The sequence below is a fragment of the Pinus tabuliformis genome, chromosome Q (assembly GCF_031772625.1).
Source record: "Pinus tabuliformis cultivar Carrire ecotype Pingquan chromosome Q, CPIR1, whole genome shotgun sequence".
Classification (NCBI taxonomy): Eukaryota; Viridiplantae; Streptophyta; class Pinopsida; order Pinales; family Pinaceae; genus Pinus; species Pinus tabuliformis.
In genome coordinates this window covers 652113542-652140184 of record NC_142296.1, presented here as the reverse complement: position 1 = coordinate 652140184, position 26643 = coordinate 652113542, and positions in this window count along the sequence as shown.

Below are 26643 nucleotides of genomic sequence, written 5' to 3'. Positions count from 1 at the left end.
GAAACCGTATGATCACTCCTCTGAAGCTGCATTCAGACAACAACTCAAAATATGTGTTCAAAACAGTCTCCACTGGTGACCATGCCCACTCCAAGCCCGGGAACTCATGTTAGGCACAAACTGCATCTAGAATGTAAGCAGACATATAAATCTCTACATGCATACCCTCGGGTGACTGTCGAGTCTTCGTGACTTGTTCTTTTAGCTGGTGAGACAGTATGCTGGACCAGTTGCATGGTCTTCCTTCTCTAACCAGTTGGTCCAATGCAATAACCCAACTCTGAGGAAAGGTTTCAGTGCTTGCTTGGCCACTTAGTCGACATGCGAATATGACCAGGTATTGGTACGACCTTCTCAATGTCTTTGTCTTTGTAGATCTGGTTGGGTTTCATCCGAAAGTGAGTTGGCTCCTTTATCCAATCCTTCAAAATGTCTCTGGAGTTACCTCTGCTGCTGGGTAAGATGAATGGAGGACTCATGACAGTCACGGGATCTGATATCTGATACATCTCATCACAATCTCGTGCCCAGAAGGTTGCAAGGTTCATCCCACTGACATTGCTCAAGGTCATCGTCTCGGGGTCAGTGTGAGAGACGATCCAGTGAATCATGTCTGTGCATGGGAACACGAGTATCTACATGCAATCCGGTACAAGGCAGACTTGTGAATGTTCCCGTACACCTGACGGTCTTTGAGTCCTTCCCCAAAAGTGCTTGTGAATGCTTCATTAACCTCTTGCAACTTCAGTTTGATGTCCTTGTCTATATACAACTTTGTATCTTCGTAGATCGACACACCAGAAGACACCTGTTCAGCTGCTGCTCCAGATGCAATACCATTAGTGTCCTGAGATCCTGTTCTCTTAGAAGCCATTAAGACAGATGAACACCTGAAGGATATGGAAACAAGCAGCGTGCATGGCAAGAAATATGTCAGTGGAAATAAAGTAAATCCGGGAAAGGACACAACACGTACATCAAAAACTGATGAGCAAGATTGCACAAACTTTACTGGGAGGCTGGGTGACTGGCAACTAGAACTGTGAAAAAGGTAGTATGGGTTGTCTGGAAGGCAAGACTGGCTGTTGGATAAACGAAATGTGCAATCCAGTTAGGCAGCTGGTTGGGATTGCGCAATGTGTAATTCCAACTGGGAAGGACTACTGGCCTAGGGACATATTTGCGCAATTTCTTGGCCAAGCAGCCACTGTCCTCCAGAAATGTGTAAAATAGTCCTGGAGGTCAGTGTTGGGCAACAATGCACATTTCTGGAGAGGAAGGTGAGCCTTCCTTCCTCAGATTGTGTAATGCAGCCTTGGTGAAGGCAGAGCCCGGGCCAAAGTTGGCCCGACTCGCTGACGGGCAACTGAAAGCAACTAAGACAGTAAAATGCATGGTGACACTAAGTGATAGCAGAAGAGATTGAAAATTCTTGCAAAACATGAATGAAAGATTCAACAAACAGATCAACATGCATGTGGGTGAGGTCGTTCGCTAGTCGGGCGAACGTCGTGCAAAACAGTTTCATGCATGAGACATCATTGAGATAGAAATGAAAACTAAAATAGAGCTAGGACAAGCTAGAATACATGTAAATGACAACAGGCGTTAAAAGAAATCAAGCAAACAACACTCACACAAGCGAATACACAAAAAGTGACAGAAATGTTGAAAAAGACAAGTTGAGGCCATTTATTCATGAATAACTAAGCTAGATGTGTCGAAGAGTCTTGGATATGTTGTGGGATGTCAAAGCTTCAAGATCGATGTGAATTAATGAGATCTGATGCATCGAATAAATAAGTTTGGTCTCATGACGTGCATGCCACAAATCTAGGAAAAAACGACACTTGGAGGGAAACTTCTAAAACAACTTTGCATGTAACCTTTGGCTGTTAAAAATAGTTCCCTGAATCATGAGATGCATTTTGCATGTTGTCTCTTGCTATTTTGGGAAGATCAATTCATGCATGAATGCAAGTCAAGTTTCCTCAGTCCCGGGTGGAACTGGTCAACCAGACTGTCCATGCATGCAAGTGCTCAACTGCTTGGGAAAAATGCACATTCCTGGCTGGGAGCTAGGCTAACTGCCTAGGAGGTTTGTGAAATTTCTAGGTAGAGCAGCTGATTTCTACCCAGATTTGTGCAAATCCTGGGTTGAACAATGTGCTGCTAGGAAAATTTACGCAAATCTTGCTGGGAGGGTTGGCTAGTAGGATTGCGCAATCCTGGAGCCCAGCAGATTGTCATAGAGGATTGTGCAATTCCTGGAGGGAAGGCTAGTTAAACTCAAGAAATGCACAATTTTCAAGGGGAAGCTACTCAGCCTGCAGCTAGACCAAGTCCGGGTGAGTAGCCTGTGAGGGGAGTGGATTAACTGTGATCAACAGGTTGCCTTTGTGCGAGGAAAACATTGAAGCTTGAGTACTTGACGAAGCAAGAAAAAGTGCCATGTAAGGTTGGTAGGGAGGCTCCAAAACCAGCTAAGGAAAAATTTTGGAGGGTGGTTGTAGTCGCTACAACACTTTGCGACACATTGGTAGAACTCCAACTCTCTGCATAAACCTTGTTCGTGAAAAGAAAGTCTAACACTTCCGAAAGTAATGTTCAGTTCTTAGCTCATCTTGGTTTCACACTAACTTGATTGTAAGATGTAGCATCTGCCAAGCCCTTTGTCGATTGACACACATTCCAAGCCAAGGCAACATAATTGTTTCGATTGGGGTTGAGGGGTATATAGGTGCACAAGTAGTATAGTCGTCAGAGTCTTAGTTTCATCTCTAGTGTTGCTGCACTGCCAGCAAGTCTGGATAGTACCCCAGTGGAGTCACATAGGAACACAAGCATGGCTCTGCTATCAACAATCCTGGTTAGTACCCCGATGGAGTTACTTGCATCACCTCCCTATGCAAGAAGCCTTTCTCTTCTTTCACCTTATCCATTTTGAATTTTGATTTTTTTTTTTACTTTTCATTTTTTTCATTTTCATTTTCATTTTCACTGTGCATAGCAATTATTCATTTTTAGAGGCGGAAGAGGGATCCTGACTTATTGAGAGAAGAAGAGGTTGTTCCAACATATAAGTAGTTTATTGTATCTCTGACGTGCCTATTAAGGTTTTCCCCCTCACCTTACTTTACTTGACTGAGCTGACAAGGGTTAACCCAAAAACTATCGACTAGAGAAGGTGACACTAGTTAGCGCGCAAGCATTGTGTTTTCACCAAGGTTCACTTCGAACAATACATATTTTCCTTCGATGTATCATGGACTAAAAGTATCAAGCTCATCACATAGAGGAAAGATGATAGATAACCAAGCAGTAATAGCTATACAAGCCCTCTTGTACTTTACCCATCTTGCTTCAAGAGTCATACATGGTTTCATGCAAGACTAACCTATGAATGAAACAAACGAGCTAAAAAACATCAAAGAAAAGAAAAATCAGAAACGAAAGTGCAAGCAAAGCAAATAAGCAAACAAGCAAGAAAACAAACAAGAAAACAAAGCATATAAGAAAACAAACATGCAAGCAAACAAATGAAAGAAAACACTACTCCTACTTCTACACTAACAGTGCATGGGCCTGATCGCGTGAAGTGATACTTCCAATGCAGCCACTGGTACATTGGTAGACCCATGTTGATGAAGGCTTGGTCCGCGAGCAACCTAGTTGTGTAAACCAGCAAGAAAGAAAGGTATAACAATGAAGACATCCAAACTTCGTGTTTCAAAGTGCCCACGGGACACAAGTGAGTGCATGTGCATGACGAGAAATCCGTGGACTTACAATGGTGTTGTGTGACACTACGTGCAACTTTGAAGCATAAGCACAATCTTGACTATGACATGCAAGCAAACGAAAGAAACAAAGATAACTTACGTCGCGCACAAGTGCTTGCAATGTAAGACTCCTCCAATGCATGAGAAATGGAATTGTGCAATTCGAGTGGAGGAAGTGTGATATGTGAGTAAGAAGGATATTTATTGCATACATATGAGTGATGAGGAACCTTGGATGATTGAACAGTTTCATTATCGGAAATGAGACTAACCCCAAGAGAGAGAGAGGGCCTAACATAACCATCAGCTCAGGCTGAAGTGCCTCGACATTATTAGGTGTCTCAACTTCATCATCAAGTAGATCATCATACACCGATGGCTTCGAAAGATCAACTATGATAGATTCATGATCGTGATTAAAAATGGAAGCAAATGGATCACGACCACCATGATCAGAAAATCCAATGAATTCCTTGGCATCCTCATGATCAGATGAATCAAACAGAGGGGTAGATGAAAAGTGAACAAACTCATCCTCTGTGTTTCTGGAAAAGACAGATGAAGGATCAAGTGGATTTTCAACGAGTAACTTATCCTCTCCATTGTTGAATAATAGACTAACATCTGGTGAGTCCTGCGAGTGATCAACAATAGGTGCATCCGTGGATGAAGACAAACGTGCAAAATCATGGATGGTAGGTTCACCAAAGAGGTTAGGAAAGAATGGAGGGGGCTTGGACAGAAGGGAGTCATCTTTTGCCGAGTGTTGATGTTCAAGCTCCCACTCATACTCTTCATGAATGACAACACATGTTGGTTGTGCAACACCAACTTCGTCAGTGGGTTGTTCCTCGTTCACAATAAGTGAAGAGTCCGAAATGGAAAAACACAAGACAACATCATCCAGAGGAACACCTGAGTGAGAAGACGGAGGTCGAAGAAAATAATGCATATGATAACTCGAAGGACTCACAACCAAATCTGCGTGAAAATTGAGTGGAGTGATGTTGGGAGAGTGTGAAGGATGAACAGGTGTGTGAGCACGATCCTCAACAGCACTGGGAAGTGGTGGAGATGTTGAATGAGAGGGAGGCGGACAACCAGTTGAGACAATGCCCGCTCCCACATGAGATTGTGCAGTTCCATCAATGAAGAATGTTGAGCGAGTCTTGATCTCAAGGTTTCCTCTTTGGACGGACTGATTTCTTAAGGAAATACTCAAACTAGTCCCAAAGATGAGAAAATTTCATCTAGCTCCTCAGAGCTTGAAAATGCAAGTCACAGAAGTGCTGCCAAAAATCAATAACAGATTCACGCGGAGCCCTCCGTTGCTATAACAGTTTCCAGTCAAGATGGTCTAGATCAAAATGATATAACATGTCTTCAATAAGATCATGAAAGTGCTCAAATGAGTGAATGGTGTCAGCCGTAGGCTGAGCACCCAATGAAATGGAGATTCACGAAGTGTGTATGCAAGCAGAAAACCAGCCTGTTCGTCAGAAAAATAATCTTCCTCGTGAATCATGGAAAGAAAGTTATGTAAGTGCTCAGGCCAGGCCACTTCACCTTCACCATCATATGTATGAGTGGATAAGATATCGAAAAGATTCCCCGAGATGGAGACATCTTCACGATTCGAAAAACACCTCGGGGGAAAAAGAGTGCAAGACTCCATGAAAGATATGCAAAGGTTCAAAATTGAATGAGAGGACACCGCTTGTCATTTAGGCTCTCCTTCTAGCACCATAAATGTTGACAGTGCTGCACCCGCCAACATGTCATGGGGATCTCCCCGGTAAGAAGTCCCAATTAGACCTTAGACCGTTTGGTGTAGGAGTTCCAACAGTGGGTCATAAGGTAATGCCTTGACCGCGATGTCACATAGAGGCAAGTAAGATAGCTCTTTCAGTATCAAGGGTGTGACTGATGCAGTGAGTCAAGGAAGGTGTATGAGAGGTTATAACACTTCGAAGGGAGAAGAAGGTGAAGGTGAGTTGCAGGTTGGAAGGGATCAGTCCCAACTCGGCTAGGAACACACAACATAAAAGGACATGCACAACTTCCGGCGCAATAGTCCACTCGGATGCAGTAGTCACATCATACAAGGTAAGAATATAACACATACAACACTCACGGATTAGTTCGAGACGAGTGCGACGGTTGTTATAGCAAGGTTCATGTGAAAGGTCTGTTTAATGTCTGGCAGAGCAGTCGACACAGACGGTGACAACATTAACAACACATACAACACATTAACAACAAGATTCATATAATTGCATGTGAATTAGTTCATACACTAGTACGTAAGTTAAACGACATATATCATTAAGGCAACTGGAGCAGTCCAACTACAATAAAAACATATTCATGAAAATGTGTTGGCTCATATTATTATATAAAGAAGTGTAAGTCTCAATCATACAATACATCCATGTAAACCTGCTAGCCCCAACAATGGAACGTTACAACCACAACTACCTGCTCCTCCAAAGAGATGTACTAGCTTCGTGTAGTGGAGAAGCCAAGGCTCATTACAATATTGTCCAAGCCTTTTTCAAGGTAATCTTAGTAGAAGCTTGGCTGACCAAAAGCCTATACAATGAGTTATGAGGGACTATTTATAGCAAAGGGTGGGGTGACCCTTGACATTCCCCTTTGTGACCATTCAACTACCCTCATGACTCTTCACCTACTCTATGAATGTTACATCCACTATTGAGACTCGACTTACACTTGACATGACTCAACATTACAATGCACATGTACCCATGTGAACAATGGCTTGAACAAGCCAAACTAGACATCATTCAGACTTAGAAAACCATAGAAGTCCAACTACTCGACATCCTCATGTTGATCAATAGTGACATATTGATGCCAATATTGGTAGTCCTTGATAGTATCTGTGTGTTTTGGTGTGGCATCCATCTGAAACCTGAACCTTGCCTCCATAACATTTGGGTACACTACTCGGACTCCTCTATCCAACTTGTCTAAGAGCATGCGCATCATTGTCTTCAATGTGGCTGGACCAGCAACGTACTTGCACATGATGTCTGCACTCACAGGCAAGTGTGGGATGGTGGCGGTGTGCGCCAACTCGTCGAAGTACGATTCAAGCTCCTGTTGGACCTGCCCTTTTGTCTTCGCCCGGTGAGAGTCCCAAGTGATGGGATCATGTAGGTGTGCACTATAACATCCATGCTCTTGAATACTCATGCATGGGAATCCTGTATGCTAGTGATGAGTTACAGTAGATCTTCATATTTCCGGATCTGACTCCGGATACGTGCTTGCAGCTTGACCGCATTGGCCTTCATCATCTTTGGCAAGTGAAGCGGGGCTCCCTTTTACTTCATTTTCCATGCTTGCATGTTATCAACAAAAAAATGTATGTTCTTCAAGATGCATGCTCTTCTCGCACAACGTTGCTGTCATCTGTGGAGATGAACGACTGCTTGGTGCACGGTACCAAAATTGGAGTACAATGCTCGCATAATTGTATCCAGGGACAATACTTCATCTAGTATTTCCTTCTTCAGTTTGGCTCAAGCGGACATTGTCACCAAGTCTCCTCCTTGCTTGGCCACTTGTAGTTCCTTCGCCATTCGCTCATTCTCAGCTATGGGGAAACAAACACTTGAGCTAGTGGCTTCGACATACACTCTAGTTGCATCAACCAAAGAAGTTGTATGCTTGTGCACAATGGTCACGATCACTTGTTCTTCAACTTACGTAAGGTATGTTTGGTCCTCCAAAGTTGGTACTCTCTGAGACTGCACAACTCTGTGATGAGATTCATCAAAGGAGATGTTGTGCATCTTTGCTTTTGGCTGACCACCAAGGATCTCAGTGCCCCCTTGGTCATTTGAGACTTGCTCATCATCAGGATGTAAAGAAGCGGGTGCGTCGACCTCTTTATGGTGAGGCATGAGGTCGGTATCCTATTCCAACTCTTGCTGCTCCATGTTTGCATCCAACTGTTCAAGCACCTGTTCTATCTCATGGGCAAAGTCTTTCCCTTGCGATGGTTCACCCTGTTTGCTTGATGCCATCTATTCACATGAATCAACTACTTGTACGGGCGCTACTTCGTTTGTCTACACGTGATGCGCCCCCCGCTGAATCTACTGTTGCTACGCTTCCTTCTCCTGTTGGCACAACTCTTGTTCTTTCCGAAGTTTCTTCCTCAACTCATGCAACTCCTTCTCTTCTTTTTCCATTCTCTTCTTATCCCTCTACCTTTGCACGATGCGCTTGTCGCATTACTGCCTCTTTGCTTGAATAGCCATAGCTGCTTGTTTTATAAGTGGATCTCCTCGAAACTTGCAGCTTTGCTCCTCCTCCATGCGATCGACAATCTTCCTCTTCCCTTTGTCACGCACAAGTGAGCTTGGCTCTGCTGCCTATACTGTTGCTGCAACTACTGTTATTGTTGGTGCTCTCCGTGATGCTGCTTTATGCTGCTGTGCTAACCACTCTATGATGAAGCCGACGTGTTCATTGGGTCTGGAGGAATTATAGCAGTACCTCCATGAGTCCTCCTCAGCCCAATGACATGCCCCATGGATCCTGTTGAACTGAACTCTCACGCAGTGATCCTTCACATGCAATGTGGGTCATATGGGTTGAAGCTTCAGAGGTCGAAAGGATACTTCCTCATCTGTTTTGCTTCGACATCTGCTTGCTTGATACTCCAGATGTCATAGAACCCAATCCCCAACAGAAGAGCGGGCCAAGGTGCCTTCTCTTCTGCTACAGTCTAGCTGTCAATCCTACCGAGATGTGGTACGCTACTTCTTGCATGAAAAGCACGTCTAAAGCGAACTTTGGCAGAACATGCAGAGACTTATACTCACTGAACACTTGGATGAACGTGCCAGACAGTGATGCATACCAATCTGCAATGCCTAGCAATGCCTTCATTGCTTCCTCTAACATGTAGGGTGGATCCTATTCAAATATCAACTTGTACACTGGGGTGAAAAATGGTCAGAAAACTGTATGATCACTCCTCTGAAGCTGCATTCGGATGATCACTCCTCTGAAGCTGCATTCGGATAACAACTTGAAATATGTGTTCACAATAGTATTTGCTGGTGACCATACCCAGTCCAAGCCCGGGAACTCATGTCGGGCACAAACTGCATCTAGAATGTAAGCAAACATATAAATCTCTGCATGCATACCCTCGGGTGACTGTTGAGCCTTCGTGAATTGTTCCTTCAACTGGTGAGCTAGTATGTTGACTAGTTGCATGGTCTTCCTTCTCTAGCCAGTTGGTCCAATGCGATCACTCAAATCCGAGGAAAGGTTTCAGTTCTTGCTTGGCCACTCAGTCGAAATGCGAATATGACCAAGTATTGGTATGCCTTTCTCAATATCTTTGTCTTATAGATCTGGTTGGGTGTCATCCTGAAGCGAGTTGACTCCTTTACCAATCCTTTAGAATGTCTCTGGAGTTACCTCCATTGCTAGGTAAGATGAATGGAGGACCCATGACAGTCGCAGGCTCTGACATCTGATAAATCTCATCGTAATCTCATGCCCAGAAGGTTGCAAGCTTCATCCCACTGACATTGCTCAAGGTCATCGTCTCGGGGTCAGTGTGAGAGAAGATCCAATGAATCATGTCCGCGCATGGGAACGCAGGGTATCTGCATGAAATCCGGTACAAGGCGGACTTGTGAATGTTCACATAGACCTTATGGTATTCAAGGCATTCCCCAAAAGTGCCTACGAATGCTTCATTAACCTCTTGCCACTTCAGTTTGATGTCCTTGTCTAGATACAGCTTTGTATCTTTGTAGATCAGTAGACCATAAGACACCTTTTAAACTGTTGCCCCAGTAGTAATACCATCAGTGTCCTGAGATCCTGTTCTCTTGGAAGCCATCGAGATAGATGAACACTTAAAAGATATGGAAACAAGTAGCATGCATGGCAAGAAATATGTGAGTGAAAACAAAGCGAATCTGGGAAAGGACACAACACATACGTGGGAAACTAATGAGCAAGATTGCGCAAATTTTACTGGGAGGCTGGGTGACTGGCAGCCAAAACTGCGCATTTGGGTTGTCTCAGAGGCAGGATTGGCTGTTGGATTAGCAAAATGCACAATCCAATCAGGCAACTGGCTGCTGGGATTGCGCAATGCGTAATTCCAGCAGGGAAGGACTGCAGGCCCAGGGACAGATTTGTGCAATTTCTTGGGCCAAGCAGCCATTGTCCTCTAGAAATGCACAAAACAGTCCTAGAGGCCATTGCTGGGAAACAATGTGCATTTATGGAGAGAAAGGTGAGCCTTCCTTCCCCAGATTGTGCAATGCAACCTTGGTGAAGGCAGAGCCCAGGTCAAAGTTGGTCTGACTCGCCAATGGGCAACTGAAAGCAACTAAGACTGTAAAATGCATGGCAACACTAAGTGATAGCGGAAGTGATTGACAGTTCTTGCAAAACATGAATGAAAGATTCAACAAACAGATCAACATGCATGTGGGTGAGGTTGTTCGTCGGTCAGGCGAACGTCTGTGCAAAACAATTTCATGCATGCAACAACAGTGAGATAGAAACAAAAACTGAAACAAAGTTAGGACAAGCTAGAATACATGTAAACAACAACAGGAGTTTAAAGAAATCAAGCAAACAACACTCACACAAGCGAATACACAAAAAGCGACAAAAATGTTGAAAAAGACAAGTTGAGGCCACTTACCCATGAATAACTGAGCCGGATGTGTCAAAGAGTCTTGGATGTACTGTGGGATGTCAGAGCTCCAAGAATGATGTGAATGAATGAGCTCTGATTCATCGAATAAATAAGTTTGGTCTCATGACGTGCATGCCACAAATCTAGGGAAAAGTAACACTTGGAGGGAAACTTCTAAAACAACTTTGCATGTAACCTCCAGCTGCTAAAAATAGTTCCCTAAATCATGGGATGCCTTTTGCATGTTGTCTCTTTCTATTCCAAGAAGATCAAGTCATGCATGCATGCAAGTCAAGTTTCCCTCGTCCCGGGTGGAATTGGTCAACCAGACTGTCCATGCATGCAAGTGCTCAACTGCTTGGGAAAAATGCGCATTCCTGGATGGACGCTGGGCTGAATTCCCAGGAGGTTTGTGCAATTTCTTGGCAGAGTAGCTGACCATTGCCTAGATTTGCTCAAATCCTGGGCTAAACAGCCTGTTGCTGGGAAAACTTGCGCAAATCCTACTGGTAGGGTTGGCTGGTAGGATTGCGCAATCCTGGAGCCCAGTAGGCTATCATAGAGGATTGTGAAATTGCTGGAGGGAACGCTGGTTACCATCCAGAAATGCACAATTTTCAAGGGGAAGTTTCTCATCTTGCAGTTGGACCAAGTTCGGGTGAGCAGCCTATGAGGGGAATGGATCAACTATGATCGTCAGGCTGCCTTTGTGTGAGGAAAACACTGAAGTTTGAGTACTTGACGAAGCAAGAAAAAGTGCTATGTAAGGTTGGTAGGGAGGCTCCAAAACAGGCTAAGGAAAAATTTTGGAGGGTGGTTGTAGCCACTACAACGGGATGAGAAGGGCTCCCCTTTTGAATCTTTCTTTGCTTTCATCATATATGTGGGATGTTTTGATTCGTATCCTTGCATATCACCAAAAGGTTTACTAGTTTAGTGTTTGGAGCTGTTGTAGTTGGCATTATCATTAACTATTCATTCGGTGAAGAAGATACAATTGATGATCAGGTCACCATTTACAAATTATGGAAATGGTGATCACAAGAGAAATATTTTCTGCAGTTATTCTTGCAACTAAGACAACAAGAGAGGCTACCCCATATTTGTGAAAAATTTCTATTAACAACCTATTTAAAAAAGAGGAGGATGGTCAAGGATATTCAAATAGGTGAAAAGATTTAGTTTGGGAACAATGAACATGTATATAGGATGATCAAGAAACTGATCAACTTGGTAGATCCTGCTCATGAATAAAGTTTTGAAAATGTACTTTATGCAAATTCATTTACAAGACATTCACCTTTTCAAATCGATGTAGACTTTGGATTTTCATATGGCATGGAAAAAATATTGGTTCAAGGTGATGAAGCAAATCTTTTGTACTACCTACATTTCCTAGTGATAAATGGCCAAATTGGTGTGTAAATGGATTAAGCACTAGAAGTTGTTGCTACTGCTATTCTACTTCATCGACCTAGCAAGGGAACGAGATTAGGTTTGTTAGGGTTGGATTGGTTCTTCCTCTAATACCATTTCTCTAAGAAATGGAAAGTCTAATAATGCTCCTGTTGTCCTTGCAATATTATCTACCCATTAAAAGATCAAATTCAAGCTCAACTTGTAACAAGGAAAATGTTAATATTGCATTGACAACTTTGGGTATGAATGGTTCACCTCATTTATTGGAAGGAATGCAACTTAGTGTTTCTAAAAATGGAACTAATAGATCCGGCCAGAAAGCAAACAAAAAGCTAGGGAAAATTACATAAAAGCATAGTCCAAGGTTTGAATCATGCAAATGCAATTGATCATTTAACTTTGGCCTTAAGGTTAAATTGATATCTTGAGGTTGGTTAAGACTGCTTGGATTAGTAATGGCAATATAGACTTACAACCTGCAACATCAAAGTCCATTATAGTCCATGCTCTTAGAATGTAAATAGTATTTTGTAATATTTGGAAAAATAGGAAATGTTAAAATCATATGAATTTAAAAAGTTTGAAGAGTCATGAGGAAGTCGAAAAGACATGGGGAAGGTGAAAGGTCACCCTTTCCCCTTTCTATAAGTATACCCTTGTGCATCATTGGTAGGGAGGGGACTTTAGCACTTGAGTTAGGGCTAGCATTAGATAGTTGTTTTGTGCTTAAGGGGCTAGACGTACTCAACTCTCAGCAGATAGTAGGGTGATTTGTATTAAGGTTAAGGTTTTGCTTTGGAGATGGTATGAGTAGCCCATGTTCCACTGCTAGGATTTGTTGGTTTGTAGGACATGTACTTGGAATTGTAGCATGAATAATGAGAAGTTTTGAAATTTCAGCATTGATCCCTGTGCATATTTATGGTGGTTGTATAGGCTATCCGTTATTTCCATTGTGTTTGTATGGGTGCTTTCATGTGGGCGATATGTTAATTAACTATTTAACGACTTATGGATTGCATGTTTGCTTTGAATCTTTGCCTACCATTTCACACTATGCCGATAACTTATTATGAACTGATTTGCAATTAACTTCTGACACTTTCCTATTCATGTATGTCTAAGATGTTTTATCTCACTAACCCTTCTTGAGGCATGCTTCTTCTTATTATTTTGTTTTTATATTCTTGTATCCCATTCTATAGGTTGTCAATAGTAGGTTGACCTTGTCCCCATTTTCCATATATTTCTTTCATGCCCTTACTCTAACATCTCCACATTCGACGACCAGAAGAAAAACCTACATGGTGGTAGTTAGGCCCACATACCAGATGCGGCTCCTATCCCAAATGGTGTGAGGTCTAATTGGGACTGCAAACTAGGAGGCCCCCAAACTATTGGTGGGACAATTTTCCTTGTCAATAGTAACATAATAAGAAATTCATATCTAAGCACACAATTTTAGAAGATATGGGACGAAAAAATAAAAATGATATAATTATACATATAGAGTAGATGTATAACAAGAAAAGAGGAAAAAAATGGAAAAGAGTGTGGTAGAGGAAATGTTGGATGAGGATTTGTAATATATTGGAGGATTATTTTCCTTATGTATCGAATAGAATATCATAATTAATTATTTATATTATATGTGAAAGAGAATATCATAATTAATTTCAATTTTCACAAAGCGATGTTATTTATAAAAATGACTTGTTATATATTATTAATATATTGAGATTTATTTATTTTAACAATAATTGAGAATTTTTATATTAAAAAAGCTTAAACGTAAGACTCAGGTGAGTTATATATCAGATTTATTTAGTGAGATTGGTCTCAAAGATACATTTTTTTTGTACCCAATCTCTATTTAAGTTTTTTGATTTGCTAATCTCTTTACAAAGATTGTAAACATGCTAAAAATGATAAACTAGAAAACAAAATTTACATTTCATGAATCTAACAGATTCTGGTGATATAAATGTTGATATTTGAGGCTAATTTTTGCTTGGTATTGCATGTTGTGTATTCTCCAACTAAGTATGGAGTTCATCTGAAAGGGAAAGTCACACTTTAACATCAATCATCATTACGTAGTAGCATAATTGATAAAAATGACTTCCTTCAAGAGTGAAGGATGTAACTTGAAGAACTCATTTGGAGAAAATATCTTTGATGTGTTCATCTGGATCAATTAACTGCAATGTCTCTTTAATTACTTGGAAACAATGGGAGGGGACACTTAGTCTAAAGCTCGGTTCAACCTTGTGTATAGGAGTAGCTTGAGTAACACTCCTCCGATAGTCATGAAAATTGTAATCAATAGACTGATAAACAACAACAATCCTTTCGAAATGACCATCTAGATCTATAGAGGCTTGAGATAGGGAAAGATAAGAAGACCACCTGAGGGAAAATAAGAAAAACTTCCAGGGAACACAGTGAGAAGGGGACCCAGAGAGCAGTTTCCAGACCATTAAGAAGGGTAGCAAAGGTGACATGGTGGAGAGCATCAAACCAAAGGGGGATGAAATCCATTGAGAGTCTCAGCAAGACAAAAGAGATATCAGGGGAATATAGAGACAAGAGCATCGAGAGATAAAGAAACATGATGAAAAGAGCAGGAAGATAACCTCTAATGTGAACACTCTAGTGGGTGTTGATTCAAGATGACAGAGCAATGATGTAATAATCCAAAACAACAACTTTATAAATCACACCTTATTGGTGTGCATTTCCTACAAACTTCATCAACCACCTACATGCATCCACGATAACAATACCTTCGTCTGTTTTTGAAATCATGTTGGGGGAGTTCTCCCTTGAGACGCACCAGTCGATTTGTATTGATCACTTCTCTAGTTTGTCTTCATTGAAGTCTGGTGAAGAGGCTAGGGGTGATTGTCCATCATGAATGGGCAAGTAGAATTGTACCCACAATGCCCTTCCTTAACCTTGTTTTGCTTTTGATTCCTGTGTTCTATGCTTAAGGATCTGTGAGGTGACTCATGTAATGCATGTTGCATGCGAGCCTCTTATCAATACCCTTGTAAATGCTACTTATAAATTCCCTTGTTTGAGGGACTCTTAGCTCTATAACAAGTCTTACAACATGCATTAACACATGTAACAATTTTTTATCAACAACATAAAAAATTATAATAAACCCAAAACATGCTCACACTAATTTTGAAAACCTATTGAAAGTTCATAATGTAACATGTAATAATATTTTTCTTCCCTCTTTACAATTAAAATTTAATATTATTTTTAAAATTAAAAATATTATGAAATTATGTATTTTTAAGTTTCCCTTAAATGAACTAAAACATTTCTAACTTTTCAACTTTTAAAATTCCACTTATATAAGAATTTTACCTTGATTAGAAAAATATAGAAATTATAACATTATCACAAAATTAATTATTAAAAACATGTATTTAGAAAACATATAAAATATGATATTAAAAAAATGATTAACAAATAGTGAAAATTCAAAATGATGTTTATTTTTAAAACTTTTTAAAAGAGAATATTAAATAAATAATTTGTTTAGTTTCACAATAATGTTTACAAACATCATAATTTCTTGTGTAGAACCAGATGGATCTCAATTTTTTTTAAAGAGAATTTTAAACATCAAGTTTATAATTTATTTACTTTCACACTAATGTTAATAAAGATCATAAGTTCCCTGAAATGGGGTGACTAACGTGATGGAGGGCTGGGGTGAGACACCACCATCCCACCTGACAAATACGTGGGGGGATGTGACACTCATCCCCGGTGACGTTTAATATTAAAGGTACATGCCTTCAATGGCTTATGTGTGCAAATTAATGGTAACGAAGAGTACAAATTCCGTGGATGGATTGTTGTGCCAGTGTGATCGTGTGAGGAAAAAAGGTGAAATTATACCAATTACCATATTAAACCTTCCGTCGGGGAATGTGAGAGGTTATTTAGGAAATTGATATTCTCTAGGGAAGGCTATCACCCTCTTAGTAGTGGTTAGTTTGGACTTTCTTGGGCAAAGTTGAGAGATAGCATGTAATGCACTACCAACTTCCTCTCTATTGATTTGGTTTGTGTATGGATGTGTTATTCTTTTTCAGTTCCTGTGCTTTTGGTGGATACTTTCCAATCCATACTTCAAGCATTTGGGAATGAAATTCATCCAATTCTTAGGAGAAGAACTAGTTTGCTCCAGAGCAGAGTGATGAGGGGTTGTAGGATGTGTATCATATGAATTATCACTGTGGATAATGCTTCAAGTTCGTAAGGTTGTATCTCCTCCTTTGTTTGCATTTATTTTTTGTTTTATGTGGGGAGGAATTTGGTTCTCCTAAAATTGGTTGGGCCAGTCTTGGTGAATTCTATTTGTAAGACTTGGTGTGGGAATGCTTGGAAATATGAGTGGGTGAGGTTCTTGACTTATGCTATCTCGTCCCCAGTTAAGATAGTTTATCTGCTCAATTGTAGGTGTTATACTGTTTTCGGTTTCAACATCTTTCGATGTTTTAACAACAATGGGAGGGATGCCACTCTATGATTCATTTATTTGAGCAAGGAGGGGGATACTTGGAAACATTCTATCTATACTGGGTCTTTCAAGGGCTCTTTTGGAGTTGGTTTTATACTTTTACACAATATCCCCACCCCCTGATGTTCTTTATTTGGATTGATTTCTATTTTAATGTCAATATGAAGCATCCTTGAAGAGCTTGGGTTGTGGTGTTGGTTGCTATCATTATGCTGAGGTGGAGGTTAGTGGGCTAGAGGAAATACCTTGTGGAGTTTTTTTACTATGCCTACTATAGTGGGGGCTTGGTTGTCAGATGCTCTGGGTGACTTTCCATCCAACACAAGTCCTCATGTTGGAGTTTTTTTGGTGTTGCAAGGTACTCTTTGGCCTTAGCTATGTAAACAATTATCAATCATTGGATTAGTTGGTGTTGGTGAATCAACAACCACATGGTATACGATGCCACATCAGAGGGCACAAGTAAGGAGAAGGGATACATATTATTAGGATCATGCCTAGAAGCAGAAATCCTGTATGGACCACCAAATAAAGGAATTTTCTAGGCGTTACCAAGAGTTAATGCCAAGTTCTGACTAGGAAAAAATTTCCCAAGTCGAGACCACAACCTCCATGCATAAAGCCCCCCTCTCTAACACAAAGGACCTAGTTGAATGGGTTGATTGGATCCCTGACACTAGGCATACTAAGGGTCGATTTAATCAATACATGTAAACTATAAACCTATATTAGAAGATGAAATTCCTTTTGGGGCTTACGCTGATGGATAGATAGGAGCATCAAGATGGCATCTTGCACTCATTTGATCACCTTCATTGCCATTTTGGTAAAGTATATCACATGCTTGATAGGATTGAGCAACATTTAGGTATTTCCCAAACGATGGAAAAATCTAAAGAGGGCTCAAAAGAGTCTGTGCAGATCACTACCTTGAATTCCGACCCCTTTCAACAGTGTTATGATGTCTATGTGGTTTTTGATATCAATCTCTCTCAATTTTGTATCCTAGGAAAGATCACCAATAACTTTCTAGTTTATGTTGCCTCTTTTTGTTTCTAGCTATATTTGTCCTCTCTTCGAAGATTTTTTCTATGGTTGTGGTTAGGTCTCCCTAGAGAGACGCTGATTAGTCAATGATAATTTTTGATGTAAATACTAGTATTTGAAGATACTAGAAATTCACTTCACAAAAAAAATAAAGATCTTAAGTTATAGTAAAACTAAACAAGATGAAAATTTTATACTAAAGCAAAGTGTGGACCCAATGGCAAAGTAGTATCATGCTCTAAAGAAAGAACATTCATTGTGGAAGAGAACATATAGATAAAAGTACACGGTAGTGGGGAAGTACTATAAGTAATGATAAAATGAAAAACATGATGGTTGTAAAGATGGTTCTAAGGATGAATTTGACTGTATGAAAAGTGTTCATAGTGGTACACATTTTTTTCATTTCAAAGGGAGTACAAGTTATGTCTTTCAACTAGTGTAAGGAAGCATTCAATATAATAGAGTACTATGATCCTATGCAATGCAATACCCATGGTCGATTTCCATTCTTATGATAGGAGTGTAAATGACAATAGTGAAAATAACACCTTACCTTCTCAGAGGACACAACGAGATTTCATCTATTCTTATAGAGGATATAGGGTTGACAAAGTATGGTGCAAATAAATTTTGCTACATTGTTGATGAAAAAGTTTGTCAGTGTGGTGCAAAATCTAAAGAAATTTTATTTTTTGTTGATAAAGAAAGTGGAGAGGCATGTAGATTTGAAGACTTACTCCAAAGTAAGAAATTTGTTATAATATTGAGAGATAATGTGAGTGAATTTACCAAATCGATTGGCATAATTTTTTTTTTTCATGAAATAGATTTTATTTAAAGTGTGACAGTGCCAAACTAGGTTAGAAACAAAATAATTTCAACATATGTCACACAATTAACTTGGCATGTAAATAGTAAGTTTTAATTGAAAAGGTTGATAAAAAACTGGGTCAATGCTTAGTACTATTGCTAATCACGTCGAAGAAGGGTGGGTCATGGAAGATGTGTATATACTCTAGAACAATAAACAAAAATAATCTAATTATGTTCCGATGGATATGAATGGAGAACATGATGGATAACTTGAGTAGTACTAAGTAATTTTTGAAGATACACATAAAGAGTGAATATCACCAAATTTAGATAGGAGACAAAGATAAATGGAAGGTTGCATCCATGACCAAGGATGGACCATGCAAGTGGTTAGTTCTTTCATTTAGGTTACCAATGCACTTAATCCCTTTATAGGGTTAATGACATAATCTTTGAGGTTATATATTGGTAAGTTTGTATTTGTTTACACTTATCATATTTTAAATATAAGACAGAGTAGAAAAATATGCCTACATAACTTAAAGATAGTATTTGAAGCATCAAGGAAGGAATATCTTTGCATAAACTTGAAAAAATGCATGTTCTTCAAGGATGATTTGGTAGATTTAGGATTCATTGTGTTAAAGGAAGGTTTATGCATGGATCTTGATAAGATAAAGGTAATTTGGATTAGTCAATGTCACACTTTGTCTCTTAGACGAGGAATTTTCATTACATTTCAATCTTTTATAGAAAGCTCATGTGAAGTTTGAGTTGTATATTTGCACCAATCATAGATTGCATGAACGAGAACACATCCTAGTGTAGTAGGGTAACATAATTTATTAAATTTAGAAACTAAAGGTGAAGACAATAAAAGCACCAATTTTAGTGTCATTATGTTGTAGTAAAGTGTTATAAATGGACTATGATGCCAACACAATGGCAATTGCACAATTTTGAGTTAGCAAGAAATGATAATAAAATCGTCAACATTAGGCTGGATTGGGGATGGAAGAGGTACTAAATGTATGAATTGGATTTTTATGCAGTTTTAAAAACACTAAATCATTGGAGGCAATTTTTGCTGCCCATAGTTCATTTTGTGCACAAACCACTAGCAATAGAAGCTCATAAATACATAGGCGAGTTAGTAGCATGTAAGTGAGGTGGAGTGTAAGTTAGGGGAGGAAAATAAGCTAGTGAACACTATAAATAGATATAACTAAAAATTAATATCATTGGTAATATTGTTGAATGAGATAATGAGATTTCAAAAATCAAGTAGTAGTATGAGAGTGAAGAAGATATCATGTAGGTTTCATAGAGGTTTAGAAGCCTAGCAATGCAATATACCATCATAATTAGATTACTTCATAAGGGAAGAAAGTTATGTATTCCAAAAGTTCTATGGAGGATAATTTGATCAAAGAGTTGTAGGGAAATAGATTAAATGGATGTTTTAGAGAGGACATGTAAATATTAGCATAAAAGAGGTATTATTGATTGGTTATAAAGTAGTTGAGTGGGTTTGTGTGCATTGCAAAAATTTATTAGATGGAAAAAGGACAAAGTCAAAAGACATGATTATATATATGATTACTAGTGAAAAAAATTATTGGGAATATATTTCAATGGGTTTTATACTAGGATAACCAAGGACACAAAATATACTTGATCAAGTATTTGTTATGGTTGATAGGTTTTCAAAGATGGAGCATATCTTACCTTGTAAGAAGATATGTGAAATGAATCATTACAACAAAATTAATTTTCAAGTATATTGTGTGGACCCGTGAAGTTTTGAAGACAAGCACCTTGGCAATGATATATATATTTTAAGTAATTCAATGAAAATTATAGGGAAAAATAAGGGAAGAAGTTTATAATCTAGTTTATTATATCATTTTATAAAAGTGACATGTATAAAGGTGGTAAACAAAACAGAAACCTAGATGATTATTAACACTCAATTTGAAGTTGTGGGATTAGGGATTAGCACATATTTGGTTATCATATAATATTTTGAAAAAAAGTTGATGAGATTTTCTCGATTCAAGATAGTATATGAAAGGAATCTATAATTAGTTATAGGATTAGTTGATTTCTATTAGACACTAAGAGAAGTAGCATTGTAGGAGCTCAAGTAGAGTAGATGGAGTAGATATATATATAATAAGGAAACTACAATTGGACACAAATGTTTTTAAGTCACTTGAAGTTGGAGACCAAGTGACAAGGAACTTAAAGAAGGAACTATACCTTAAAGACACATGCAACAATTTGAATATGAAAAATATAGGTGTATGCAAGATTCAAAGAAAGTTTGGCAATGATATAAACTCAATAGAGTTACTAGAGGAGTTTAACATTCTTGCGATTTTTAATGTTGTAGAGTTATATTGATAAACAGAAGAGACAATTGCAGAGGAAGTAAGATAACACGTGGAGACATACTAAACAAAATAAATATCAAATAAGAAGTCATGAGAGATAGTATGAGTTTTTGAAGAGAAGATATTTTAGAGGGAGCCATGTTGGTTACAAGTAATGATTAGTGAAATGGAGGTATATTCTAAATGAATATAACCATGCATTTTTTATGCAAAGTATTGGAGGCTATGTAAGGTAAAAAGGAAGGAAAATAAAATTATAAAATAAAATATATGTAATAAATTTCTCATTTTGGAACTTTGGGCCATCGGGATGAAATAAGAGTGAGGTGAGCACATTATGTGGATTCTCAATTCGATTGAAAATTCAAACCCAATAAAGCCAATAAATAAATAAGAAAATTAAAAATATAATATAATATAATATATACCCCATATTGGATTAGAATATTTATCATTCATTTCCCAAGTGAACCATAAGCCATGTCCGATCTGATTGACTAAGCCATAATAAAATAAAATAAAATAAATAAAATCAAAATAAAATAAAATCAAATAAAAATAAAAATAAAATAAGAATTATATCAATCCACATAAACTATTATGTGGATATATGAGACACATCATCTGTAATGTGGTCGAAACATGGCTATAATACACAAATTTCCAAGGGACATAACTTTATGTGATGTGGGTTTCAACATAATAAATCCTTTGTGATGAGATAAAAGTATTGAAGTCACATTCATGCGGGAGCTAACACCAACAATTTAGCTCCTTTTTTTTTAAGATATTCAAAGGAAAAGGGAGACCCCTTCATGAGAAATTGATTTTTTAAGAAAACTGAGGTCATGTAAAATTTGATGTCTTGCCCAATTTGTAATCTAGTAAATTGTCTTTATTCTTTTATATAGAAAATTCCAAGATGTAGATTGAATAATTAAACCTTAATCAATTTGTTCCATCATGTGAGAAATCACAAATTGAATGAAGAAGTGTTATTTTTTAATGAAAGTTTACAGCTTGAAAAATTGATGTATTTGATCAAATCCAAATACATTTTCCTGTATCCATTCCTTAATATGCATTATTTCTTGTCCAAATTGCACTTGTACTCAAATTATTTTGATTTGCTAAAGTGTCCATTTAATTAACCTATGCATCACAGATAATTTTAAATGGAACTAACAAAAAGTCATGATAGTCCAAGTTCAAATAGATTGAGACATGGAATTGATTTGAATAGACTCATATGAGTATGCACATTAATGATTGATGATCAGAGAGGAATGATTTCGAATGGAACATTACTTATGTAGTGAAACAAGTTTATGTGATGCAACAATCCCATTCAATGAAATCATATGCACGGAATTTTACTAAAGGTTCTACTTCAAAAGATTCATTCCCCCAAGTCATCATTGTATGAGAGACAAAGAAAAAAAACACTTGAAGTTAAAACTCTAAAGAAGGAAGATCATCAAGCCATACCTTCAAATCAAGCAAGACAAAATCGAAGGCAATACTTTTCAAAATTTACACAAGGGACTCTTTTATTATTTTTAAAAAATCAAAGGGAGTCGTTGAGGCTTCAACAAGAACACAATGGGAAAAGGGTATACAACTTGGAATTGTGATCCACTACCCCCAACTATAACTTTGGGACCATATAAAAATTTGAGATAACCATTGAATCTATAGTGAAATATACCCACTTTCCCACCCCTACTTGAATAGATTGAGAGTAGATTCATGGTTAGATTTGGAGAAAGGAAAACATTTTTGAAGCTTTCATAATCAATATCCACTCTGCCTTTACCACATACTTTCATAGGAGCATTATCTACTTATTAAATAGGAGGATTAGTGCAAGGTTCCAAAGAAGAAAAAATATGTTTTGAAGTAGCCATATGATTAGAGGCTCTAAAATCTAAAATCCAAGTATTAGATTAGAAAGAAAGAGTAATCAAAACATGGTGATTACCTTGACCTTTTGGTGGCTTATCTCCAAACTACTTCTTGACATTGCCTAATATGTAATTTGCAAGGTTATGTTGCTAAAGAAATTGTGCCATAAGATTGATGGCCTTCATTATGCATGAATATATATATATATATATATGAAACTCTATATTACAATAGCTACAATTTTTCTGTCCTTATTTGATTTTCCCACCTTCTCCTTGGTGGTTTCATTACTCGCTCCCTCTTTGTGATGAAGATCCTTCTTACCTTTTGATTTTCCCTTGATTTTCTATATTGCAAACGTCATAGGCATTGGAATGCTTGAGACCAACCATTTGTATGACATTATTTTTCTTTTGTATGATTAATTCAATGAATCCATTCAAAGAATGAATATTCCAAGCCCTTTCTATTGATAGCCTTACAATATGAAAAGAAGAAACAAAGAAATAATACTCAAGACCTAACTTAGAAAGAATAAAGAAGATTAGCTACTCCTCTTTCCTATAAATACCACATGCTTTCACCTATTGAATCAATGTCTTGAACTTGGAGAATAAGTCCTATATATTGTATGTGCTTAATGAAATGATGTTATGAAACTAGCTCACAAAAAGATAGAAAAGAAAGATCAACGCCTTAGAATTCAACCTCTTCGAGGGGGCAACCTTCTTTACATTACACAAATGAACAATTCTTGGATGATACAAATGAAAAGACCTCATTTCTATATATAGGAGTCTAAGGAGTCAAAATATAACCCAGCCGACCTAACAATAATAATATAAAGCCACAAAAATAACAATAGAGGGATTCTATGGGGCACAGTAATAAAATATGGGGACAATAGGGGCACAACAATATTAATAAGGGATACAACTACAATAGTAATGGGGTAATCACTAGTATTATAGGGACCCAACATGCCCCTCTCCTTAAAAAAGTGTTGCCCTCAACACTTGAGTAGTTTTGGATGCTTCTGTATAAAATTCTTATCCTCCCATGTGGAATCTTTAGCGGATAAGTTCTTCCACTTGACAAGATACTCTGAAATTGATCGATTTCGTAACTGTCGAGTTCTTGTTTCTGTGACTGCTTCTGGTTCCAATATAATTTTTCCTTCCTCGTCAAGTTCTGGCAATATTGTTTGAACTGGGAGCTTGTCGCCTATAACCTTCTTTAAACATGAAACATGGAAAACTAGGTGCAATCGAGAAGCTGTAGGAAGCTCCAATTTGTATGCCATAGTACCAATATTTTGCAACACCTTGTACGGACCATAATACTTTGGTGATAATTTATTATCCTTCTTAGCTTGCTTGAGGGACATTTGCTTATATGGTTGTAGCCGTAGGAAAACCCAATCACCTACATCAAAACTTCTTTCACTGCGATGTTGATCTGCCTGTTGTTTCATTCTATTCTGTGCCAACACGAGGTTATCCTTTAAGAGTTGGAGGACTTGTTGTTGATGTTCGATATGCTGTTCCATTGCTTGAACCTTAGAATTTTCTCTTAAATATGATGTGATGGATGGTGGCTGATATCCATAAAGTGCCATAATGGGGTCATTTTTGTTGTTGTATGGAAGGAAGTGTTATACCACCATTCAGCCGGAGGCAACCATTTGACCCATTGTGTCTGTTTATCAAATACAAAGCAACGAAGATATCTTTCCAAAGATTTGTTTACTATCTTAGTTTGCCGATCAGATTGAGGATGATAAGATGAGCCATGAGCTAACTGAGTACCAAGACAAGAAAATAATTATGTCCAAAAATTTCCAGTGAAAATGGGATCTCTGTCACTTAATATAATCTTTGGGTTTCCATGTAGCTTTTGAATTGTTTCCATAAATGTAGTAGAAACTGCACTAGCTTTAAATGGATGTGATAATTCACAAAAGTGTGCATACTTGGTAAGTCTGTCAACTACCACCATGATGACACTCTTTCCCTCAGACTTCGGTAAACCTGTGATAAAATCCATTGAAACCTCCTCCCAACGTTGGCTTGGAATGGATAAAGGTTGTAATAGACCTGGTGTCTTAATTGTTTCAACTTTATTTTGTTGGCAAACCAAACATTCTACCATAAACTTTTGAATATCTGATTTAAGGCCCTCCCAAAAAAATTCCTTATTAACCCTGTGGTAAGTTTTTAAAAATCCTGAGTGCCCTCCTAAGGGAGAAGTGTGCAATTCCATAAGAATCTTTTGTTTTAGTTGGGAATTCTTACAGAGGTATAAGCGATCTTTGTACCATAACGAATCATTTTGCCAGCTAAATGTATCAGACGTACTGGAGTCTTGTTGTAACTTTCGAATAAGTGCCCACACTTCTTCGTCATTCTTCCATTCCTCCCTTGATTCGTTTATCCAATCTGGTTGGATAATAGAAATGGCGTACAACAATGCTTCGACATCCTCATCCTTTCTTGAGAGTGCATCTGCCACCACATTTTGCTTCCCTTTTTTGTAGATGGTTTCAAAGTCATAACCCAACATCTTTGTGACCCACTTTTGTTGCTCTTCAGAGGATAATCTTTGTTCTAAAAAGTATTTAAGGCTATCATGATCCGTTTTTACCTTGAAGTGTCTTCCCATTAGGTATGGTCACCATTTCTTAAGTGCATGGAGTATTGCCAACATTTCCTTCTCATAAATAGCTTTGTGTAAAAACTTTCCCTTGATTGGACGACTTTCAAAAGCAATGGGTCTTTCATCTTGCATTAAAACAACACCAATTCCATTTTCTGAAACATCACATTCCACAATAAAGGTTTTTGTGAAGTCTGGGGTAGCTAAGACCAGTGCTTGGCACATTGCCTCTTTAAAAATGCTCGAAGGCCTTTGTTGCTTCTGGAGTCCATGAAAATGCATCTTTCTTCAATAATGTTGTTAGAGGTGCTGCTATTCTCCCATAATTCTTAACAAACTTGCGATAATACCCTGTCAACCCGAGAAATCCTTGCAGATGCTTTATGGATGTGGGGATTTTCCATTCCTTAATGGCTTTAATTTTTCTAGGGTCTACCTTAACTCCTTCATGAGATACAATATGACCCGGATATTCCACCTCTTGTACTCCAAAGAAACATTTGTATCTTTTTGCATATAATTGTTTCTCCTCCAATAGTTGTAGCACCCTGTCAACATGTTCAACATGATCCTTCCAAGACTTGCTGTAGATTAGTATATCATCAAAAATTACTAACACAAATTTTCTAAGGAATGGTTTGAAAATGGAATTCATCAAACCTTGAAATGTTGAAGGTGCATTGGTAAGGCCAAAAGGCATGACCAAAAATTCATAATGACCCTCATGAGTTATAAATGTTGTTTTCAGAATGTCTTCAGTCTTCATTCTGATTTGATGATATCCTGAATGAAGATCCAACTTGGTGAAGTAAATTGATCCATGCAATTCATACAGTAATTCATCAATGACAGGAATGGGAAACTTATCTTTAATAGTGAGCTTGTTGAGCTCCCTATAATCTGGACACATGCGCCATGATCCATCCTTCATGTGCACCAATACTACTGGAGCAGAGAAAGAACTTTGACTCGGTTGAATTATACCAGCCTCTAGCATTTCTGCAACCATACGTTCAATTTCACTCTTTTGGGCATAGGGATATCTGTACGGCCTGATGTTTGGAGGAACACTTCCTGGAATCAGATGAATAGCATGATCATGATCACGAATAGGTGGGAGACCTTTGGGAGTCTCAAATACCTTGGAATGATTGTCCAAGGCTTTTTGGAGATCTAGAGAAATAGATGATTCCAATGTGGAAACATCTAGCGAACATAATTGTGCAATTACACCTCTTTGTTCCTTTTTTAGAAGCTTTGTCATACCGTTAGAGCTGATTATCTTTCCTGGTTTCCCTGCAATACACCTTAATTCAACTTCCTTTCCTTCCACAGAAAATTTCATGAAAAGTTCTTGAAAATTAAAAG